Below are 24888 nucleotides of genomic sequence, written 5' to 3' on the forward strand. Positions count from 1 at the left end.
AGACTGGATCAGCAGGGGATCGAACCGCCAACCGTCCAAGTAGCAAAGGACCTGTTGTACCTCCCGACCACCAGGGGCCTCCAACACATCTGAGACTTAATATTAGATTTTCTTAGTCCACTCATTCTGTTAAAGGTAAACACACTGTGGCTTATTTTTCCTTCATGCTCACAATAAAGCACTTGTGCATTTTAAGTGTGTGTTTATGTTAAGACGACACTTCATTGATCCTTTTGGGATAATTATATATGTGTGTGTGTGTGTGTGTGTGTGTGTGTGTGTGTGTTGTCAACAAATCTGACTTTTCTTTCTTTTTGTGCAGCAGCTCAGGGTGTGTGTGTGTTTGTAGTTATCTTGCCCTGGCAGAATCCCTGAGTCCTGACAGGGAATCGAACTGCCGGCTCATCTCTCCCTCTGCTTTGCAGCTCATCACATCATCAAACCTGACAGCTCGTGTCAAAGCTCGTCCCTCTCGTCCCTCACTCAGGCTCCGCTTTGCCCTAAAGTCTCTCTCCTACTCAAATACACTTTTATTTTTCTTTTATTTGATTCTATCCTTACAGCAGATGCCTTGCTGATAAATTTTGACTTAAAATAAGTCAAAACAGCTTAAAAGTAAGTGCTCAAAATATTATTATTATCAATAACTGGCTCAGCTGGATTCTGGATTGGTTCCCATCATCTGTATGTCTGAGTCCTGTGACCGAATGTTGCCTGGGAAATGTTTTGGAAGAGGAAAAGGACAGAAAAGGTATTTAAGACTTTAATTATGAAGACAACAAAGACATATCAAATCATTTATAGCAGGTCTGGGGAACTCCAGGCCTCGAGGGCCGGTGTCCTGCAGGTTTTAGATGTGTCCTTGATCCATCACAGCTGATTTAAATGGCTAAATGACCTCATCAACATGTCTCGAAGTTCTCCAGAGGCCTGGTAATGAACTAATCATGTGATTCAAGTGTGTTGACCCAGGGTGAGATCTAAAACCTGCAGGACACCGGCCCTCGAGGCCTGGAGTTCCCTTGATTTTTCTTGTTCTTTAAAACACGTGAAAAGGCTTTATTAAAATCTTTATTGATTTTTTCGCCCCTCTTTCATTAAACTATCACATAAAATCATCTCTTATTTTATATGTAGTGCAGCTTAAGGTCTTTATGAACAATAGATTTGTTGGTCTTATCCATATGGGAAGCATTTAATCAACCCTAAAAACTCATTCTGCAGCATGACAACAACCAGCTTGCCAACCTAACAGTGAGTGACATACAGCACTATTTTTAGCGACGAGAACCAGTCTGTGGACCTGTAACAGATGGTACAGCCCCTACACACCCTGAGCTCAACATCGAGAGGTATCTCTGAACTTATCTTCCCAATGTAGTATATTTGAAATCTTGCTCAGCCAGACAAAGGGAGAGCAGACGATGTCATTTTCCTTGCAGACATCCTTTTGGCTCCAGAATAGGAGAGTATCTGTATTATATGATTTAGGCATATAATACTATGCAACAAAATATTGTGAATTCAAGAGTGAAATTTGTGTAATAGGCTGAAGAACATGGTTCTCATGCAGTGGTCACTTTTTATCATGAAAGACAAAGAATTGAAAATAATAGTTTCTGTTTTTAAAACGATTTCTGTTTAAATGTTTTAAAGTTTGCTGTTAGGACTGATGGATGAATCTGTTACATAAGTGATTTTACTGTCAGACTAGAACACTGAGCATCATAAAATGTTTAACTGAATCTCAACAACTTCAGTCCTCAGATAATCAAAAGATTTCCAATAGAAACTGATTGTGAAGCAGCAAAGTTTAAATGATTATTTTTAGTCTTTAAACTTAAAGCCTGCTTTACAAAAACTCACTTCACAAAGATCTGCACTTGTTAGACATGGTAATTCTTTCAAAAATAATTTTCTCTTTATTATCTAATAATTTTTATACCGTAAGACTCTGTAGAAACATCTGTTGTAGAAATGTAACAATGCCTTAAATCATGAGGCGGCCGTTCTGTATTATTTCTGTAATCAATATATTTCTTCTCAATTCTTTTCAGTTGTTTCTGTGAGCGGTGGGGAGTGCTTTAAATCTGTGTTCACTGCAGAGGTGCCCATTGTGTCCCAGTGCTCAGCACTGTGCTTAATTATTCTAACAAGCAAAAAGTGTTAAAGTGATGCTTATGTTGTGTATTTCAGACAGTGAGATGTAGAAAGTGCAGGAAATTCTGGTCACAACATATGTTAAAAGGGAAAAATGAGCAGCATCATGGCGCTTGCGTCAATCTGCCACCAAAGATGAGTGAGAGAAAGCACGGCCCTGTCATCTGGACTGTAGCCACTCTACATATTTTGATGCAAAGAGTGAATGCCAGAGGAGCCGAAATAAGATAAGATAAGATCACCTTTATTAGTCCCACAGGTGGGAAATTTGTTTTGTTACAGCAAAGTGCAAAGTTATGTAGCAGAAATTAGAAAACACTGGAAAGTAATAAAATAAAATAAAATAAAATACTATATACAATAGAATAAAATGGAAATACAAATACTATATACAACTGAGTAGGAAAATACAAAAATACAACTTCGTCAGAAGAAGAATTGCACATATAGCAGTCTTATTGCACATGTGTGGGTTTGTGTGTTTGATCAGCTGCAAAAGTCTTTGTTGTGGAGTCTGACAGCAGTGGGGAGGAAAGACCTGCGAAATCTCTCCGTCCCACACCGTGGGTGCCGCAGTCTCCCACTGAAGGAGCTGCTCAGTGCTGTCACAGTCTCCTGCATGGGGTGGGAGATGTTGTCCAACAGGGATGACAGCTTAGCCACCATTCTCCTGTCACTCACCAAATCCACTGGGTCCAGAGGGCATCCCAGAACAGAGCTGGCCCTGCGGATCAGCCTGTTCAGTCTCTTCCTGTCCCCAGCAGAGATGTTGCCGCCCCAGCAGACCACACCGTAAAAGATGGCTGAGGCCACCACAGAGTCATAGAAGGTCTTCAGGAGTGGGCCCTCTACTCCAAACGACCTGAGTCTCCGCAGCAGGTACAGCCTGCTCTGCCCTTTCCTGTAGAGGGCGTCTGAGTTATGAGTCCAGTCCAGTTTGCTGTTCAGATGAACACCAAGGTACCTGTAGCTGTCCACAGCCTCGATGTCCATACCTTGGATGTTCAGTGGTTGCAGTGGAGGATGTTTGTGCCTGCGGAAGTCTACCACCAGCTCCTTGGTTTTACTGGCATTGATCTGAAATGCAAGTGTTCCCATTTTATTGGACTTTTTGTTCCTTTCTTATTCCATTAAGGTCAGAGAAACCATATTTTGATGATCTTTCAGTTATTTTTTTTTTGTGATTTCCTGCCTCTTTGGAGCTAAAAGAGGGCCAACCAAACACATCAATGGAAAGGTCAGGATGTCCTCTATTGCTCAAATAAGTCAAAACAAATGTCCATTACAGAGGACATAAATGAGTAGGTTGGTTCTCAGGAGGATATGCTATAGAATTCTGTATTTGATTTTACGTTGCTTTTTGTTTCTTTTTGTTTGTGTTTGTGTCTTTGTTGCTGTTTGGTTACATACTTAGGGTTTGTTTTTTTACAGTTTTTTTTATCAGTTGCTTTTTTGCATATTTTACCAGCTGCAGTATTTTCAGAAGGAAAACGCCATTGTGGTGAGGGAGATGAGACAGCACTGCACCTACATCAGAAGCCTGGCTGGGAGCAGCAGGACAACAATATCAGAAATGTCTTCTGGCAGAAAAACTAAGATTTATTTGTTTGCTTGTTTTTATTCATTTATTTTCCTGCATACTCAGTTGGAGTACTTGAATTTGAAATGTTTTGTCTCTTAACACTAATTTGAAGATTTGACGTCCTAAACTGTGGCATTATGTGACTGAATCTAAATGAATTATAGTTCTCTCATAAGTTATGGTTGGAGCATAGACATGATAAAAAAAAAAAAAATGGAGATTCCTGGTCTGAAAAGTGAAAACAACATGGAAGTGTCTTAAACTTGCATTCTTCTGAATGACCACTGGTGGAACATTCCCAGATTTCCAGGCCATTGTCCCGACCTCACTCATTCTAGGTGTGAGGAAGAAGCACTTTCCAGGATATAGAGACTGGATAAAGAATAATGACTGAGAAGTGTCCACCCACTGAGTGTGTGGTTTCAGTCAGACATTGCATCTGGTTTAACAAAAACAAGGATGACAATAATAAAAGCCCTCATCTCATAACTTCACAAGCAGATTTCATTAACTAATTAATGGCATAATTCAGTTTGCTATCTGCTGTATTAAAGTATAACGTTTCTAATTTGTGAGCAAAGTCTCAAATGCGTTTCCTTTGCTGTCATTACTGCTGTCAGTCAGCAGAAGAGCCTTTTTTGCGATGCCACAACAATCGATAACTTTAAACTGTTGTAGTGCTTTAATTTAACCAAAGGGCCGTCATTCTTTGTGGTATGTGGGCCATGTGTAAGCACATTGTGTGGGCCGGATCGGGCCATACACATTTTGCTGTGTGGGTATAGTTCTCAAACTGTTAGCATTGCATTTCGTTCTGCAGCAAACTGTTATGATCACCAAAAACAGCTGTGAGCACTTAAATACTCTGTACTTTAACCTAAAAAGTCATTTCAATGTGTAACACACATGACTGGAGATTAAAGGAACCTGCTCACTGCATTTATTTAAGTCATGTTTGTTGTTAATGACAGAAGAAACTGGAGATTTTTTCAGTTCCAGGGTTTTGCATTTATGATCATTTTTACTTTTTCCCCCCAGCTGGATTTATTACAAAAACAGAGCATTTATGGGCTTAAATGTCATAGATTGTAAGGCTCTGGGGCTCTGCAGTGGTTCAGTGCATAAAGCAGCTGGTAGCAGCCTCCAGTAATCTGGAGCAAAGTGATGTGCTCAAGCAGCAGTGCAGCGGGCCATCAGGAGCCACAGACAGCTTTCGGTTCACCTGAAGGATTGTTTTGTTCTGCCATTACCAGCTTCATCAGTAATACTGCAGCAAACTGGAATGATGAGCACTCTTAATCTTGTTTGGAAATGAACAAGCCAAAGACTTCCTGCAGTTATTATTAGAAAAGTTCCCTTTGAGGCTGATCAGGTACAACGATGAACGAGAGAGGGACAGAATAAAAGAATGATGCAGCTAAATGTGTGCCATTTAGGGGTTTCTTACTCTTGGAAAAAACACCTAGAGCATGTTAAAAGTTTGTTTTAGGCTACTAATAAAAATAGAATAAATTCAAACTGTTCATTTCTTATTATATTTCTTATTATTAATATATAACTATTAAAACCATTCAACCATTAATTAAATGGAGACTCCATGAAAAGTTCTTTATACATCGATCTAATCGGTCACAAATAATCTGCAACAATAATCTGTTTGCTAAACAAAATGTTTCCATTTTTTATACATATCCCATAAAGCTTTGACAACCTTTTTTTTACTGATTCACTTATAAATCTCAGTCAGTCAGTGTCTGTGTTATTAGTTAATGCTATAAGTAAAGGTGGAGGGAAACTGATCCAGGCTACAACAGTCAAAACAATTATTCACAAGATATCACTTAAGATGATGATTGAACCTTGGAAAAATACATAAGTATGTTCTAGACTGTGACTGAGACTGTGCCTGTTTATCTGTTTTACTTTATTTATTTATATAATAATAATAATAATAATTAGTAGTAGTAGTATTAATATACACTCCATATATTCATCTGTTGAATAAGTCTACATGGTCTCACAGTTGTTGCTAGCTGGTGCTACAGTAGCTACTTTTCTCCACTGGCATTCTCTTTGAAATCATCCTTTGTGTGACTAAATGTTAACAGTAGAGCTAAAATCAGATTCCTCAGATTTTTTAAATATTTATTTTTTAAACTTGACTCTTATTTAGAAAACTGACAATTATAACAACTTTGAACTTTGACTTCTTTGCCGTCACCTCTGTCGTTGCAGGACAGGACAAAAATGAGGCTCCCATCCGGGCAGGTCTTGGGGGTTTGGAATTCTGGAGGATCTCATGTTAATTGGGTGTCTTATATGAACTTAGTCTCCAGCTGTTACAGCTAATGTTCTTTTCCCTCTTTGTCCCACATCCCTAAAGCTACAAGAAGCACAATTATGAAAATGTTGTTTGTGTCCCCACAATTTTCTCTCCCACACAGCCACAAGTCTTACCCAGGATGAACTCGCCACCTCTCTCCACAGCTGTTATTAGGCAAATCTGCTCAATAATATGAGTCACTACAGTATAGTGTTTGGCTCCTGTTAGCTAAAGTTTGAGAATGCTGATCTTCTGGAGTTCTTTTACAAATGAAACTCAGTATCTAAAGATTTCCAGGGTAGGAGGTTATTTTCCGCCATAAACTGAGGGTTGTGTGGTAGGAACAAAGCTTATTCAGTGAAAATGAGATGGTTGGGGTTGTTCCAGTTATGAGAGGTCAGGACTGCTGAACCTTTTTGGAGAGCGCTGAACTGACTGCCTTCTGTTTGCATACTACACGTCAAGGACATCCTGGCTGCTCGTTTGGAAAACAGTGGAACCATCGAAGTCGGTACAAACCCTTCTCTGTGAAAGTTAGGAGACTGTCGTACCTACTGTCATCTTTCTTCTCCTTGATAACATATTTGCCCAATAAATGTATATACAGTTTATACTTGATGTGTTTGTCTCAATCGAATTCAGACAATGCACTGCTTCTGACTTACATTCATGTTGACCTATTATTCTCATTTCTATATTTTCTCTTCACTAGTGTAGCTTTGCATGACTGATCTTATACTGTGCTTCCCAGCTAACTGATTTTCTGTCCCTCACAAACAAAAGAACTGACCAGCTGCCCTGAGATGACCGTATTAAGGAGACTTTCTTTGTACAGCATTCAAACTGAAGAGAGGTCTGAGCTTTTGGTTCACAGGGATTACTTGTACATACGCTGACCTCGATATTTGAAACTTTGGTCGTGTTTGATGTGACCGACCATTATTGGCCTTTATTAACATTTGTCGTGCTTTCTCTTTGGGTAGGAAAACAGTAATATAAAAAGTCATTGACCCCAAATTAACATATAAAATGTCTGGGATTAAACTGTTAGCGCAGTACAATATCACTGGAAATAGAAAGATATAGTTTAAAATGGAGAGAAGGTTCAGAAACTTGCTGTGCTGCCCAGACGTTTTTATCCTCGGGGCTTCTGTTGTCATCTTTACACAGGCTATTAGCTTTGCTGTTGGCCTGATATGAACTTTTATGTAACATAGTCTGTTTATTGGAGTAAATGTTAACTTACTTTCACATAAAATCAATGTGGAATTGGTAATAGCACCATTTTTGTTTTTTTTGTTTTTTTTAGGTATGAGTGGGTTTTGGGGTTTTTTTGTTTGTTTTTTTTGGTGTTGGGGACGTTTTGTTTTGGGTTATTTTCTTTTCTTTGCTTTTTTGCACTCGAATATATACAGCTGTGTGTAGCAAGGTTACAAAAATCTAACAAAAAATGTGACACAAAATCACACAACCCCACAAATTCCCAGTTTGCGATAAAGGATTCGTGTATTCAAACAACACAGGTGTGTAGATCTAAAATAATCTTTACTTTAAAACAAATGATCTCTTTTTCAGAGTTGATTGGGTGAAGAAAGCACAGCATTATGATCACAATTACTGTGCAGTGGATCAGCCCAGAAGGCCTTTAAGGCATCACTGGAGGCAGGATTTGACTTTTCCACACACAAACCAGTGAAGTGCCAAATCCCAGTTAATTTTGTAAGCTGAAAATTTTGTCTGTGATTTGACTTGCATGTACATTTCCTACAATATAGTTTGTTACTAGTACCACATAAGGAGCCATGCGATGCAAAGTGATGGCTCAGCAGTTTGTTGATATGAAACATAATCCTTCAGTGGAGCATTGGTGAAGGCGTGTGGGGCCAAATGCAAAGACACAACTGAGATGTTTATGGTAGGCAAAATTAAACAAGGCATGAGGAACACGATGATCACTACAAACACTAGGAATATGATACAGGAGCCAGGCAGGAAGACTAAACAGTACAATGAGACAAAGAACAGAAGTAAAGTGAGAGTTTAAATATACAAGAGCCAATGAGAGGCGAGCAAACAGATGGGAAACTAATCAGGGTTCACAAGTAAAACCAAGACAACAGCTAGCAACATAAACCAGGAAGAAGCATAATGGGAAAACCTAATATGGAGACAAGAAAGAGGAGGCACAGCGAGGAACGGAAAAATGAAATTCAAGAAATTAGATTTAAACCTTAATTATAACCTCAAACAGAAACTACTTTGCAAAAGGTAGCAAAACAAAAATTACCAAATATAAAGACTAAACTGAGACCTTAATCATGAAGAAACTCACCATTAAATATGTGATACACAAAGAGAATTAAAAATCCTCAAAAACAAGGCCAAACACCAACAGCACAGGAATCCACAAATTAAAACAAAAACTCGAAAGTCAGGCAAAATCCCAGGGTCAACGACACTCGGCATTTCTTCATTTGTCAGTGTTAATGTTTTATTACCATCTCTGAATCTTTTCATTGATTCTTTAAACGGCTTTCATTTTACATAAATCGAACATATCGTTTCGGACTGTCGCCTGTGCACAATACCAGTCTGAACAAATTCATCTGAATGGAAAACACCTAAGCTAATATTATAACTGCATTACATGCCAAACTTTGATAAGAGATTATTTACCACCTTTTTTGAGCGATGAGCTAAATACCGCTCTTTACTGTGTAACACTAGAAACAGAAAATATCAGAAATATGTGCAGAACAAATCACAGCTGATCAGCCAGGAATCGATGCACTGTTGGAGCAAAACATCAAGAAGGATGTTTACTGAAGACAGACATCTATTTGGCATCTCCCCTTATTACACAGCCATCTGTTTACGAAGGATTTCCAGGCAAATTCTTGGGTTATTTTCTAAAATCACCATTTAAATGCAATCTTTAACTTTTTAACTCCAGTAATACCTTAATAACTGAATCCAACACCAAATAATGAACCTCAGTTGTAATTACTGGGCTACAGAGGAGCCAGCCATATTCTGGTTATAGCAAACTTTCAGTGGCCAACAAATCTCTGCGGCAGGTGTGAATGTTTGGCTACGTTAATGTGAAGCAAGGTGCTGCTGCAAACATAAAACTGCCAAAAAATGCTTCGGGAAATGAAATGTGAAATTCGGCTCAGCAAGCATCAGCCAAGAGAATATCTGAGCCCTCGCTTAGGTGTTTGTTTCCATTAAAAATAAACTCTGTCAAATTAACATTTCAGAAACAGCATGATATCCTCGCATTATTCAAAACTGTGCACAGAATTACAGCGATTTAAAACGAAACCCTGAACCCTTCAGTCTAGGTCAGTTGGTCACAAAATTATCACCACCAAGGAGCAAATTTCATCAGAGCCTTTGTATTAACTGTCAAAGCATGATTTCTATATTTCCATCCTTGGGTCCTTTTGCTACAAAGAAAATATATTTATATTAAAACAACCACATATGTGATCATTTATTTAGTGTTTAGAAAAGAGTACATGGCCACAGGGATGTGCTGCTACTCTACTCATTCTTGCACAGACATCAAAATGATGTCCCAGCCGGAGCTCTGACCGAGCTATGACCCTGAACTCGTAATGAACTCCGCCCCATCCCTCAGGGGGCTTGATGTCCTTGCATATGGTTTTTCGGCTGTAGCTGATCTTCATCTCTCCCCCTCCCTCCCCTCTCATGTGTGTCCCCTCACCTGTATGAATTCCTGTAACTACTCACATGATAAAAACTAAAGTCAAAGTAAGGTTTGATTAGGTATTCACAAATCAAATTATTAGAGTCTACTGTCATGTCAATGACATCACTATCAGACATTATCATGATATTAAATGAAAAACAAACAAACAACTGGTTTATATTGATTTTAATACATGTATGCCTGAAACCCTTTAGGTCATATTAGTTGGTGCTTAAATAAATATTAGGGTACTATTACCGTATTATACAGCTGGAACTAGCCCTCCCTTATGTTCTCAGCATTTTGAATACAAAATGCAAAACTTCCTATCGCTGTTTAATTCTATAATGATTTAATTCATCCATCCATCCCTGCCCACATATCCTCGACTGGGTCTGAGCAGCTTAATCAGAGAAGCCCAGACCTTCTTTTCCCAAGCCACCTGCTGTAGCCCATCTGTTGGAGCTGTTCCCAGGCCAGCCAAGAGACATAATCTCTCCAGTGTGTCCTGCATGTACCCCAGGGTTTCCTCCTAGTAGGATATGCCCAGAACACCTCCCCAGGAGTCTCCTACTCAGATGGGAGAGGCCAGCCACCCTTGTATCTGTGATCTTGTTTTTTCAGTCACTACTCAGAGCTCATGAATACAGAAGAAAGTAAGGATGTAGATCAACCAGTAAATGAACAAGCCACCGCCTGAAGAAGCCAACAGGACCACATCATCTGCAAAAGGCAGAGACGAGCGCCTGAGGCCATCAAAATGAAAGCTTTCGGTCACTTGACCACCTGTAAAAATGTCCATAAAAATTATAATTAAAAATAAGGATCAGTGAAAAAGAGCAGCCCTGAAAAAGGCCAACACTCAATGGGAATGAGACTAACTTAATCCCAGCAATGAAGCCTAACCACTCGCTCAGGTTATACAGGGAAGTATTTAGTTTTCTTCCTCTTCTCAATATCACCGATTAGTTTCACAGGTATCTTATTTCCTGCAGCTGATCTTGAGCCCCTGCCTTCATGCGTTCCCTGGTTTACCTGGATTCAGTTGCCTTTTGCTTTGTGGACTTTGCTTTATAGAATATATAGAATACTCTTCATAGGATAATCTTTGGACAGCCATTTATTAAAGACGTGCTTTAAGTTAAACTATAAAAACACAAGGTTATCTAAATGAAACTAACTGTATGGCTTTGTAGTGTGAAAGGAGGAAACCCACTCAGGCAAAAGACACCATACAAACTCTACATGGGAAGGCAGGATTTTCCTTTATTAGACAACAATACTTAACAACTACAACACCATGCAGCCTGGAAAAGACACCAGCATCGCATGGTATTAGTTAGAGTTTACATCCTGGGACAGAAGTATGTGTGATACCATCACAGACCTGTTTTGGCTTCACTGGTGCTTAATGGCACTCTGTAAAGGGTGTGATGCTCCAGTGTAAATGGAATCAGGCAGACAGCAGATAGTGTGAAGTTGTTTTAGAGGCACTGGGGATGAAGATGGTCGGTGCTGTTTTTACTAGCACGTTCACCCCCACAGGTCCGTCCGCCATTATCTGCTTACACACCCGCAGCAGCCACACTGTGTCCTTATACAACCTTCTCTTTTGAACTTCATCTTCAGCCTTGCTTCTTCTCCAAACTGCGATATGTTCCTCAGTCATTTTTAAGACACTTTCTCCTCTCCTGCTTGTGATGGATCTTTTCAGTCCTTGCTACTCTACTCTTGTGAGTCATTTTTCCCTTCTTCACATTTTCTTTAAAGTTTGAAGAGAAAAGTCACATTTAAAACTAGTTTAGCTTTTGTTGCTTTTCTGCACAATTCAAAATGTGTAATTGTGCTAAAGTACAACAGAGCAGAGCATGAACTGTCTGTCACCTCATTTTCACCAAACTAATCCCTCAAACACAAGTATTCCCAGTATTACCCAATTCTCTGTTTTTGGTTTTTTTTGTCTCTCTATAGATACCATCCATCCATCCTTGGTGTGACATCACAATTCATTTCCATTCACATTTGTCAACATTTCTCTTTACTGTGTTTGGACAGTTGTTAAAATGTTTTTTCCTCATGCTGGCCCAGATCTTCTTTAATGAATATGAACCAGCCCAAGTTTCCCCTTAAAGCTCCGGCCAAATTTGACCCATCTATGTTCTTGGCTCTTTATGGCTTCACTAAACACCAATACGGGAGAGTGAGGAGACTGATCCGAGCTGATCTGCGTGGCATGGCTCAGTTTCAACCTTGGGTGGAGCCTATAAATGGCACTAAGAGGGGAGAGATGGAGGTGGCGAGGGAACGCTGTAATAATAGGAATATAATCTTTAAATCCGTCGATAAAAGCTCAAAAATTGTAATTATGGACAAACAACAATATATACTGGAAGCTAACAGGCAATTGGCTAATACAAAGTGCTATAAACCTATTAAGGACAGTATTCAGAAAAATACATAAATTCGGACTCGCGTTATTGTGGAAAAACTATACAGTAGGAAATATATTACCGCAAAACAGACTGGAAGACCCCCAAAATAGACAATTTTACCTCCTCCCCAAAATTCACAAAGATCCACAGACCTGGACGATATCACACATGATTCCACCTGGAAGACCGATAGTGTCCGACTGCAGCAGTGCGACCTACAACATCTCCCTTTATATGGATCGATTCTTGGGACCCTCTCCTGCAAACGCGCCAGTTATTTGAAAGATACGTATCGTTTTCTAGAACTAATCAAACCAATGAGACTCCGGACAAACACACATTTATTCACAATAGATATTGACAGCCTGTACACGAACATCAATACAGAACTAAGGCTAAAAACAATAAAAAACTATTCTGGAGGAGCATCGGGACCCTAAGAGGCCGGATGAGGAACTTTTATAATTATTGGAAATTTATTTAAAGTGTTTTGAGTTCTCAGGTAGACCGTATCTACAGGTGGAGGGCACAGCAATGGGGCATAGGTAAGCCCCCTCATATGCGAATTTCTACTTGAGTCAGTGGGAACGGGGGGCTCTGGCTAAATGCCCCCAAAAAACAACTTTTTATCTCAGGTTTTTGGATGACATCATAGAAGCATGGTCTCATGGTGAGGAAACGTTTTGCAAATTCATTGATGTTTTAAACAACCATCATCCCACTATTAAGGTATGAATTACATTCTTGACACGTAAACTTTATGGATACAACTGTGTTCCTGGAACAATTGGATTCAAATACGAAAAAGATTTCTACCAAGGTTTATTTCAAACCCACAGATTCCCATGCTCTTCTACATAAGTGCAGCTATCATCCGAAACACACGTTTAAAGGCATTATAAAATCTCAAATTATTACATTCTATAGAATTTCCTTGCATGACTCAGATCTTCTGGAGTCTTTTAGCACATCTTGGAGTCTTAGAAATAGGGGGGATTCCTTAAAACAATTAAAAGCAGTACGCTCACGATGCTTAACTCGAAAATAACAAGTGCAGGTGGGATTCTAGATGAGCCAAATAAAGATGTGGCTCAGAATCAAACCCAATTGGAGGACCCGAGCAGACTTATGCCGCTGGTTACTACCTCTTCCCGTCCCTACTTACCGTTGCAACATCAGTTAAAATCAAACTTTAATAAGTATACCTCGGATTTGAGACCATCCCAAAAGTATAGGGTAATCTCGGCTCATAGGAGGAACAAGAATTTAAAGGACATGCTTGTCAGAGCTAAATTACCTGAACAGTCAGGTAGAACAGGACTGGTGAGATCAAACCACTGGGCATTTAAACCAAAACAGTTTATATATAACCCCCATGGACGAGTCGGAGCACCCATTTTACAAAAGATGACATTGAACATGAAAAACATTATTTATTGTATTTTATGTGAAAAATGCCACCGTATGTATGTAGGAGAGACGGGACAAACACTACTAGACAGCCTAAAACAACACATTTATAGTGTTGGGGAAAACAGACTGAACAGTCCGTTGGTCTTGCACTTTCAAATACACCCACTGCAGTACTTTAGCATAACGGGACTTCAAGCCTGTGCGACGTGGATGGAGGGCCAGAGGAAGAGGCAGGAGAGGATGTGGATCTCCAGGCTGCAAACCCAGCACCCAGAGGGCCTGAGCGTAGTTTAAAGTGCTTCTTCTGGGATGTCTTGGTCCCTGTTATTGTTATTTACTATTTGTAATCCTTTGCATGACAATTAAAGCTAGAAATGTACCGTCTGGGGTAAAAGCAAAGAAAGAATAAATGTGTCCTTAAATTCTTCACAAGGCCTGCTGCATCTCTCTGTATTATATCTTCCTATAGAAAGACTTCATTAGTTATAAGGAAGATAGCAAATTTCTTAATTAACAAACCTTTCTTCCTTTTAAAATTTGACTTATGAGATATAACTTTCTTTATCATTAATAGCTTTTATAATATATATTATACATAAGAATATTAGTTATAGATCACTGCAGTTATATGCTGCACGAATGGCTGATTGCTTATTATGAATAACTGAGGGGGAACTATAAATAATAACTGTAAAAAGGAAAACCTTTCTCTTATTTCTTATATATAATAAGTTTCTTTAGTAAAATAGACAATAGTGGTGGGATTAAATTATGGATGGATATAATCAGAATAATGGGGATAGAGATCCTCAAAGAACAAAAGTGGTAGCAGCCTAATGTGACACACGGGGTGATGACCCCCTTGTTTTACTGCTGGTCCTCTGTCCTGTTGTTCACCCATCAGTAATTACTCAGCTGGTGTATATACTCCCATGCTTCCATTAGTTCTCTGTCCAATTGTTTTGCACTTTGTGTGTGACCTCTATATTTTTTTATTATTACTGCTTATGCCTAATCCCTGTTTTAAATCCTGGAGGTTTTTGCCTGCTCCTTTGCTTTCGTACTTGCTTCATGGATTATCTACCTGTGAGGTTCACAGACTTTAATGCAGAGTTCGCTGATTCCTGCATTTGCATCTATCCTATTTTTAAGCCTCATGCATTAGGGAAAGAAACAATTGGCAACAATCTGAAATATAATAGGTCTTCATGTTTGTAGAAGGAAAGTTTAAAAACAAAACACTTTGGCCAGAAACTGTTTATTAAACTAAACGGATTAGTCGCAGTGGTTCAGTAATATTCGTGTTTCTAAACTTGCTCTAAAAATACTGCACCGTAACTCTCCTAAATCTGATGCACATCTACTGTTACTGCTATAAAACACTACTGTAGCAGCCTCTGTTTAAATGCCATGATTGGCAACCTGAACAAAAACCTCTGATTGGTTTTAGTACTAAGTGTCCCAGAAGCACAAACACATAATGAGTTTTTGGTTGCTCATTTTCTTTGCTGTGTTTCTATTACGTTTTCTTTCAACTGATTATTTCACTAAATTGCAGGTAATCCAAATTGAAGCATTATGTGCTTATCCAGTTGCCCTTACTTAAAAAAATAACAAAAATAATAATAAATTCATACATACTTAGATACATAAATACAGTAAAACATCGAGTGCCTGTCGAATCAGCTGCCACGGCTCATATGTGTGTGGTATTCTAGCTCGTTTACATGGCTTCCATGTCTGAGATGTGCATCAGTGTCTTTGAACCTTTATTTCAAACCAAACCACACAAAAATCCTTCCATCCAACCCCGCTTCACAGGCCATAGTACAGACTCTGATTGGTTATTGATTAATAACTTGTTAATAACAAGTGATTAGACACTGAGCATCCAAGGTCTTTAGATTTGCAGATCCAAGCATGTTAAAACAATACCAGGCATCAAGCTTCATTAACCAATAGGTGATATCAGTGTGGTGACGTCCATGATATTACTATGATTTTTACTATGATACTATGATTTACTATGAGTCTATGATCCAAACAAGACACAAACCAGGTCTGTTGGTTTACCAATCTGTGATTATGCAGACCTTATAGGTTTTTAAAATGGGACAGTTATCTCCCAGCAGACAACACTGCATATGCCAACCACTGATTTCACAAGACGCCATGTAAGTCAAGTTAAGTGGCTTTATTGTCATTTCAACCATGGGCAGTGCTACAGCACACAGTGAAGCAAGACAACGTTCCTCCAAGATCATGGTGCTACATATGACATATAACAGAGGACTGCATAAAGTGCAAGTGTGCAAAAATTGCAAAAACACAAAACAAAACAAAGCACACTGCAGACACAAGACAAATATGCAACAATGACAGTGGTTTTTGCAAAAGACTGAGCATTGTGCAAATGCAGATAACAGGGTGACACAGAAAGTACCGGACACACCTGAAGGCATTATTGTACAGCAGCGGATGGGAAAGTAGTGAAAACTACAATAAAAGGACATCTACATGTCTAACTTTTTAAACTAGCTCCAAACATTGCAATACGCTCTTAAAACAAACCCAGACTGTTGGACTAAATAGTAAAAATCTGTTACCCCTACATTAAACTAACAACTTAATTATTGTCCTTCCAGCCATGAGGAGGAGCATAGTTTTCTCACTGCGGGTATCTGATGGAGGTGGAAGCCAGCCCAGTATAATGGAGCTCAAAGGAGAAAACTGAATGACAGACGCATGGGTTTGGAGTGTGTGTGTGTGTGCGCGCACATGTGTGTGTGCACACGTGTGTGTATGCATGGCTAAGCTAACCCTGTGTACAAAGATGCTGAAGTGTCTTGGCTTTAGATTACGCAGCTATAGACCACAGGCTGCTGCATCTCCATCCAGAAACCACCTCCCAGCTGCACCACGTGGTGCCAAAGTCATCGCGCTCCAGCGTGTTCCTCCCAGCTGCACCATCCGTGGCCAAAGTCATCACACTCCAATATGGGCCTTCTGGATGCAGCATCTAATGCCAAACATATCAAAACACAACTTGTGCTCTCAGCTCGACCATCTTAAGACTCATTTCAATCCAGTGAGTACCCTCCAGCCGTCCATCTGTGTGTGAAAGTACATTTAAAAAAATTCAGTGCACCTCGCACAAAAAGAAGAATAACTTAACACAGCCCTAATCCTCCATTTGATCCAAAAGACATAAAAATATCATTTCATCTGTGCCATCTCCACACAGACTTACTCCAGTAATTACTAGCATTAAATCCTCGTCTCAGTTTCACCATCTGAGGACAAACGTGTCATCGCTGCGTGTCTCGGTACCACCTAAGGCCAAAGTCATTGCAGTTTAAATTGCATATCTGTTTCTTATCTACTAACATTTTTCTAGTTTTTGTTCAGTGTCTGTTTATTCTCTTTGATTTGGTGTAATTCAGATTTCATTTTCTCCATAAAGAGAACTTGTCCTTCTGGGCGTTAAACACTCTGCACTGGACCGCCTGAAGGTACAAATGGAGCTTTATTGTACAGATGCTAAGCCAAATAAAAACCCAGTATCGTCCATGTGAGTCAGTGGAAGACAAATCAAAGGATTTTGTGGGTCTGTGGTCTGAGGGAGAGTTTGTGTTGTACGCTCTTCCTCCTACATGAAGAGTTTTGATTTATTTTTGGCTTACAATTTTCCCCAAAACATGATTTTTTGTTTTTATTTAAAGTTTAAAAGATCTGGAGAAAAAAAGACTTTAACATATGAATAATCCAAATGTTGACAGAGCAGTTGCCCTGTGTAAACCTCCCACTAGGTGCTTTAGTATCTCTGGAGTGTAGGAGTTCCATATTTTAAAGTTGCTGAGTGAACACTGACAATTTGTTGCTGTCCACTGCTGGACAATTGGACTCATTGCTGAAACTCTAAATGAACTCAGTCCACACACGATGACCTGCAGGTCTGCCTTTACTGTTTAATCACAGCTCCACTCGAAAACAACAGGCTTTGTTTATCAGTCAGCTTTGTTAACAGAGATTAAAGACTGTCAGCGTGGAAAACAAAGGCAGCTGTGGGCATTCGTTCAAACAGAAGTTTGAATTTCTCTAAAATCCTACATGCACATCCAAGCCAACTATAAAAAACAGCAAATATGAAGCGTGTTAAAGCTTATTGTATATGCTGCGTATGCTCCAACTATAGAGTTAGTTTGTCTACAATCTGTTAAGAAAAACTAAAGAAAAGAAACATCAGGTACTAATCCATGAAGATGACTATTGTTATTGTGCTGTTATTGGACGTAGTGTCATGGCACTTTATATTACAGCATGGTAATAATATGATAATAAGAAGAGAAGAGGTAACATTAATACATTACCAATGTAATGTAACGAAATAACAGCTTGGCACTGGCCTTGGTACTGGCTGAGCAATATTACACTATATTTTAAATAAAATGACGTGCTGGTAATAATCTCCTATTTTCAAATATTTGCACACTAACCTTGTATGAAGTTGAAATGATTCCTACATTATGGACAAACATTCTCCTTTGTTTGAAAACAAAAAAGTGAATATAATATGTTTGAATTTGTGGCTTCTTATGTGGAAAATGGAAAAACAGCCTGTTTCTATTTCATTCCATGTTAATAACCAACAGACACAAACATTATGTTTATCTGGACATATTTGTGATCATTTGTATTTAAAAAACAAAAAATATTTATTCATTTCATAGTGATAACAGATTAAACTAAATGCGTAGAGGTATAATTGTTACATAATTGTGACTCACAGCTTGAAAATGCAAATCTACTTGTTTCTACTACATTTAATGAATAATGGTGTTTTCTGAAATGTAAAAGCCCAGAATACTGATATCTGTTTAAGCTGAGTGGAAACATAATAATAATAATATTATCTCTCTCTCTCTCTCTCTCTCTCTCTCTCGCTATATTACTTCACAAAAAAAACAAAAATCAAACAAAAAACAGAACAGAAAAGTCAACTTTGCATGAAGAAACGACACACGGAGAGGAAATGATACAGAGACTAAAACTTTAAAATGGAAACTCCAAACAGAGCAGGACCATGACACAGTGTAAAATTCTTTCCTGACATTTAGATGGAAGCTAATGTTTGCTCAGTGTTTCACTGTGAAAAGCATTCAAAGACAAACAATTGTGATCTAATTAATTAAAAGTTGATTAAATTAATTTTCCCTGAATGCGTTCGTGATCGAGGTTGAGCATGAAAAGTACAAAGTTTTCATTGCCAACCAAGAATACTTTAATAATCACTAAGGAAATTATGTGGGTCACAGTTGCTCCAAGACAGTAACAGTAACAGACTAAACTAATTAAATAATACAATATGTAACAAAGTTTACAAATGTAAGAAATAGCACTAATATATACAAATCGCTCAATCATATGGAGGAGTTGTACACGGGCAGGAATGATGTCCTGTGTCGTTCAGTGGTGCTTTATGGATAATCTCAGTCTCTCATTGAGCGTGCTCCTGTGACTGGCCAGCATGTCATGGAGTGGGTGGGAAGTATTGTCCTTATCTTGGACAACATCCGCCTCTCAGACACGGCCCTAAGGAAGTCCAGCTCCATCCCCACAACATTACTGGCCTTGTGGATCAGTTTGAGTCTGTTGGCATCTGCAACCCTCAACCTGCTGCCCCAGTATGCAGCAGCATAGAGGATGGCACTGGCCACAACAGACGCAGATGTTGAAAGACTTCAGAGACGACTCTGGCCCTTCCACAGTGGAGTTTTTAACCCCGTCCAGTTTATTGTCTGTGGGTCTGAGGTCTTTATAGTCTTCCACATTGACCCCCTGGACTGAAACAGGGGTCAAGGGTTTCCAGTCTTCCTAAAGTCCACCATCAGTTCCTTGGTCTTTGCCATGTTGACCTGCAAATGATTCTGCTCACAGCAAAAGAGTCAACCACAGCCCAGTACTCTCCCAGTACTCTCTTTTAGCCATGAACAAACCTTAAACATGCCGCTTTATCCATGAGTGATGTGCTTGCCATGCCCGTGGTTTTCCCTAACCATGGAGACAGTGGTGTAGCAGGCTTTTATCCAATTTGAAAAATAGTAATGAGTTCTATTAATAAGATGCAAACATAAAAATGTCTCAGAAAATAAAATAGCCTCTTATGTTTCTGGCTCACTAACTTCATCACTATTCACTTCCTTCATTTAATAGAAATGCCATTTCACAAACTCTTTACAGAAGCAGTAATAGCGCTGATAACTGCACTGGAAATTGGTACAAATGGCAATATTTGTAAAGATGGCAGGTCTAATTCTGGACTGTCCTAATCTACAATAAACTATCAGAGAGATTTAGTGGGTAATAAAAACTGTCTCCTGTGACTAAACCTCACAAAGTAATAAAAGTCCATCTCTGCACTCTCCAATATATGAAACCAAAATTTAATACACTTGTCAGAAGCACTGATAAAGCTCTCAGAGAAAGGGCTGCCCCTCAGTACAGTCCCTACAAATTCAACAGGACGGAACTTAAAATTTAGACATACAATTATAATCTTATCAAAGTGCAATTACAGAGATTGTGTAACATCTATCCACATCACCATCTGCTCCCACTTCTTGGTTGTAACAGGTCAAAATAAAAAAAGCTCGCACTCACGCTGCTGCGTGAAGACAGACCTGGGAGTCGCGCAGTGGCGTGCCACATATTTCATTGTTATAATTAAATGTTTGCTTTGCTACTTCTAATCACTGCACGCATTAACATGCACATAATAACCCAATTATGGACAATAATTAGAGTGAAGCATTACTCCAATTATGTGGCTTCTGTTAAATATAATTAATTATATATCTTCTTTACTCAGACATGCACACGTATGCAGCACTGCAGCACACAAACTGTATGCATGGTAGTTTTAGTTGTGTCTGAATTTCACTCACACACACACACACACACACACACACACACACACACAACCGTGTTTTCATGTCTTTGTGGGAACATCTAATTGACATAATGCTTTCCCTAGCTCATTACCCTAACCCTAGTCCGGTCCGCGTTAGGGGACGCGGACTTTGCGCTTTCTAAACCTCTGCTTGGGGCACACTGCCCGCCCAACAGGTCTGGTGGTCAACGGAGGGAGATGGATGGCACAGATTGGGGACTTATGAGCCGACAGGCCTTAATGTCCCCACTTGAAAGATTCCTGTCATCCTATTATTTTAATAAAATGTTTTTAACGTCACATGTGTATGGTTTTATGTTTTTTTAATGGTTCTTAAGGTATACTGTAAACAGGTGAAATATAATGAATATTCTCATTAAGCTGTATTAGGTCTGACAAGCAAGATGATATTCAGCGTATTAACTTGGCTTTTAACTTGTAGAATCCCTGTGTACTTATTTTTTAGAAACAGGTGGAAAGAAGGGAAGCTGGCATAGACCTTGGGGAATTTTGACGCCACATGTAAACCTATGGAGGTTCAGTGGTGCCCAAATAATGAGTGGCATTGGAGAAGGGAGAAGGAGCAGTTTTGTGTTCTTCTCCACTTAAAGAAACTGTAACAATTTGCCCCCCCCCCAAAAAAAAAAAAAAAAAAATTAAGGTCATTCCAGTGGTGGTAAGGTTTTTTTTTATTTATTTTTTTTAAAATGTTATTGCAAATAAAAGGAGAAACATTGTATTGCATCAAAGAAAATAGACAGTTCCCTCGGACACTAAAGGCATGGATTGTTGGTTTTTTAATGTTTTAACTTTTAAACTAACAGAGTTGTGTGGTTTTTACTAATAACGAATGACCTCACAGTTTATTGATATATTTTATTGTTTATAAAAAGCACAAATAAAATACAAAAAATTTACTCAGTGTCTTGTGGAGGCCATATCCCCTCCACATTTTAATCAGGAATTTGTCTTTTACTTTGGGTTAATACAATGTTCTTGTTTATTTTTTCAGTTATTTATTAGTTTTTTTATATCCTAGATAAATTTAACCACCACTCTTCCCATAAGCCCAGGAGCTGAATATTTACAATTTTTAACATGTGAGAGCTTGTCAATCATACAGTTTTATAAAGTATACCAAGAGAAGACCAAGGAAGAAAAGGAGAAGAGGACCAGTTAAGTCTCAGAAGGAACTATAAAGGAGAAATCTGGATGGACCGTGCAATGAGAACTTTAATAAAGCCAACTAAACCAAACTTTGCTTTATACCTAACCCTCAGCCTAAACCTAACCCTAACCTAATTGTAACCCTGACACTAAAAGCACATTTTGAGTCTGAAAAATGCCTTCAAACTCATGGGGACTGGAATTTTGTCCCCATAAGTTGGTCCCCACAAGCATAGCAAACGTCCAACTTTTGGTCCCCACAAAGATATGTAAATACACACACACACACCTGGGTGTGTTTGTGCGATTATGTGATTGCGGTGTGACAGTGCAGCAGCTGATGACTAGAAGCTTGGAGAAAAGAGGGGACATGAGACGTGTGTGTCCTCAAATCTATCTGACAAGCATACCTGCACACACACACTCGGATTGTTTTGCTCTCGCGTTCACATCCAGTAAAATCACCTCTAACTGCAGTGGACAGGTGGCCCTTTTAAACTCCTACTCACTTTCTCTGCACTCTCATTCACACAAACACATCAGGCGACAGCGCTGCCAACTCCTGTGGACAGCTACCCTTTTTAATTCGCACTTTGACACACACGCGCGCACCAAAATGTCGACCAAAACAGACCCGAGTGCCAGGAACAGTGCGCGGGCTCTGCTGCTCTGGACACAGCTAACCATGTGTTAGATGTAAGTATTGCTAACAGCAGGAGACAGGTGTTTTTTTCCTCTGCGTCTGTGTCTGCTTGTGTGTAAGACACTCTTGACAAAAAAAAGGTGCAAATAACCACAGTGGACAGGTATCTTTGCACCCTTTCTGTCGCTTGCTGTAAATGTATGCTTACCTCGACGTTTGTGTCTCACACGTTTTTCCCCACTCTTGTTCCTACACGACTCAAATACGTCAGACAGTGTTGCTGACAAACAGAACCTGACACGTAGCCTTTTTTAACAGTTTGTTCTGATGACTCACATCTCTGCAGATCTACCCAAATTCCTACTGTCAAGCATGATTACTTAATATTAGTATACATATAAAAAAAAACAATAGCTTTATTGGTGCGATATATAGACACTTAATTCCACACAGACAATGAGTTTGCAAAATCAGAAATGAAAGCACAGAAAACTGTGACTTAACATAACCACCAGCTACACCTGACATCCAACTTTTTTGATTTATTCACAATAGAGCTGCGGTCCCCAACCCCCGGGCCCTGGACCGGTACCGGTTCGTGAGAGTTGAGGCTCGGTGACTTTTATGTTTTTCAGGGTTTTTATCATTTTTATTTTATCGTTAACTCTGTTTCCCTGGGTCTTTTCCCATGTGTGGTTTTTTTTTTTTTTTTGGCTTGTTATATTTATCCGCAACACCTTAAAGGCTGGTCCGTGAAATATTGTCGGACAGCGCTGTAATAGAACATATAATTAAAAAACACATATCAAATGTTTAAACTGAGAAAATGTAAAATTTCACAAAAACACGTGAGCTCATTATGAATCTGATGGCAGTCTCAAAAAAGTTTGGACAGGGCCGTGTTGTTTCTCGCCGTGTAGCATCCCCTCCTTCTTTTTAACAACAGTCTGTAAACATCTGGGAACTGAGGAGACCAGCTGCTGGACCTTTGTGAACATGACCATTTAGTTTAACTGTGCTGTTAAAATAAATGGTCATTAACATATCAGGGCCCGAGGAGTAAACAGACACCAGGCGTTCACGCCAAACACAATCAGGATTGGAGGTTAAAGGCTCTCAGCTGCTATGCAGCTACATTTGTGAATTGATCTGCCAACAGATCCTTGGTGGCTTTAAATCTGAGTAGTTGTGGTCTTTGCTCTCTTTCTTTTCCGTTCTTTCTTCATGAGCCTCCAGTGTCCTGTACTACAAAGCAAGTTTAACATTCAGCACTGTGCAAAAGTTTTAGGCAGGTGTGAAAAAATGCTGTAAACAAAGAATGCTTTCAGAAATATAAATGATTGTTTATTTGCCCCGAATGAATTCCGCAGCAGGACAACGACCCCAAACATACAGTCAAAGTCACTAAGAGCTATCTTCAGCATAAAGACGAACAAGAAGTACTGGCAGTGATGGTACAGCCCCCACAGAGCCTTGATCTCAACATCATCGAGTGTGTCTGGGATTACATGAAGAATGTGAGGAAGCCTACACCCACAGAAGATCTGTGGTTAATTCTCCAAAATGTTTGGAACGACCTACCAGCTGAGTTCCTTCAAAAACTGTGTGCAAGTGTAGAAGAAGGCAAAGGGTGCTCCCACCAAATATTCATTTGATTTGGATTTCTCTTTTGTTAATTTGCTGCATTTCATTGATTGATGAAAATAAATGATTTACACTTTGATTTTTGAAAGCATTCTTTGTTTACAGCATTTTTTTTCCTCACCTGCCTAAAACATTTACACAGTACTATATATCTTCCATTATCTAGCTTCAGTTACCATTCAGGCAAAGCAATCACACAAAGATGTTATAAAGTTAATAACTTGGGTTTATCAATCCACATATGATACATTTGTTGTCTTGTGTCTGTATTTTGACTCCTCACTATCAGCCATGACAGATTCAACATCATCTCAGTCTCCTTAAACTGCAAGGTTCTGCAGTGACACCTTGGGTCTTGACATTCATGTAGATGTTATTTCCTTACAGTCACCCATGTGATTGTAAGTGACTCACTTAACAGAATAATGTATCCAACTACAACACAAAGAGACTTGTCCGATTTGTGAGAAACACAACAAAGAGGCCGAGGTATTGACCCGGCTTCCAGGACACAGAGATCCAATCCTATGTGCTGCAGCAAGCTTAATCCACAGCGGCACCACCATCCACCCCAAAGGACAGAGCAGTAACTATTTTTGTATAGGTAGCTGTAACTGATAATGTTATTAGTCTTCCTCTTCTCCTCCGTCTATTTTTACTGTATAATTTTTGTAAAATCTTTCTGGTCACTTCAGGCTGCTTTAAAACGATAATATAACTACAGACAGCAGACGTGATGCATGAGCATCAAAAGTCCAGGTGCAACACACAGGAAATAAATTTGTATGCGACACCAGGTAGAGATCCTGTGTGGTTTGTTCTGTCATTTATGCACGACCAAGCTTGTACTTTCATCCATT

Source organism: Oreochromis niloticus, linkage group LG14, assembly GCF_001858045.2.
Source record: "Oreochromis niloticus isolate F11D_XX linkage group LG14, O_niloticus_UMD_NMBU, whole genome shotgun sequence".
Taxonomy (NCBI): domain Eukaryota; kingdom Metazoa; phylum Chordata; class Actinopteri; order Cichliformes; family Cichlidae; genus Oreochromis; species Oreochromis niloticus.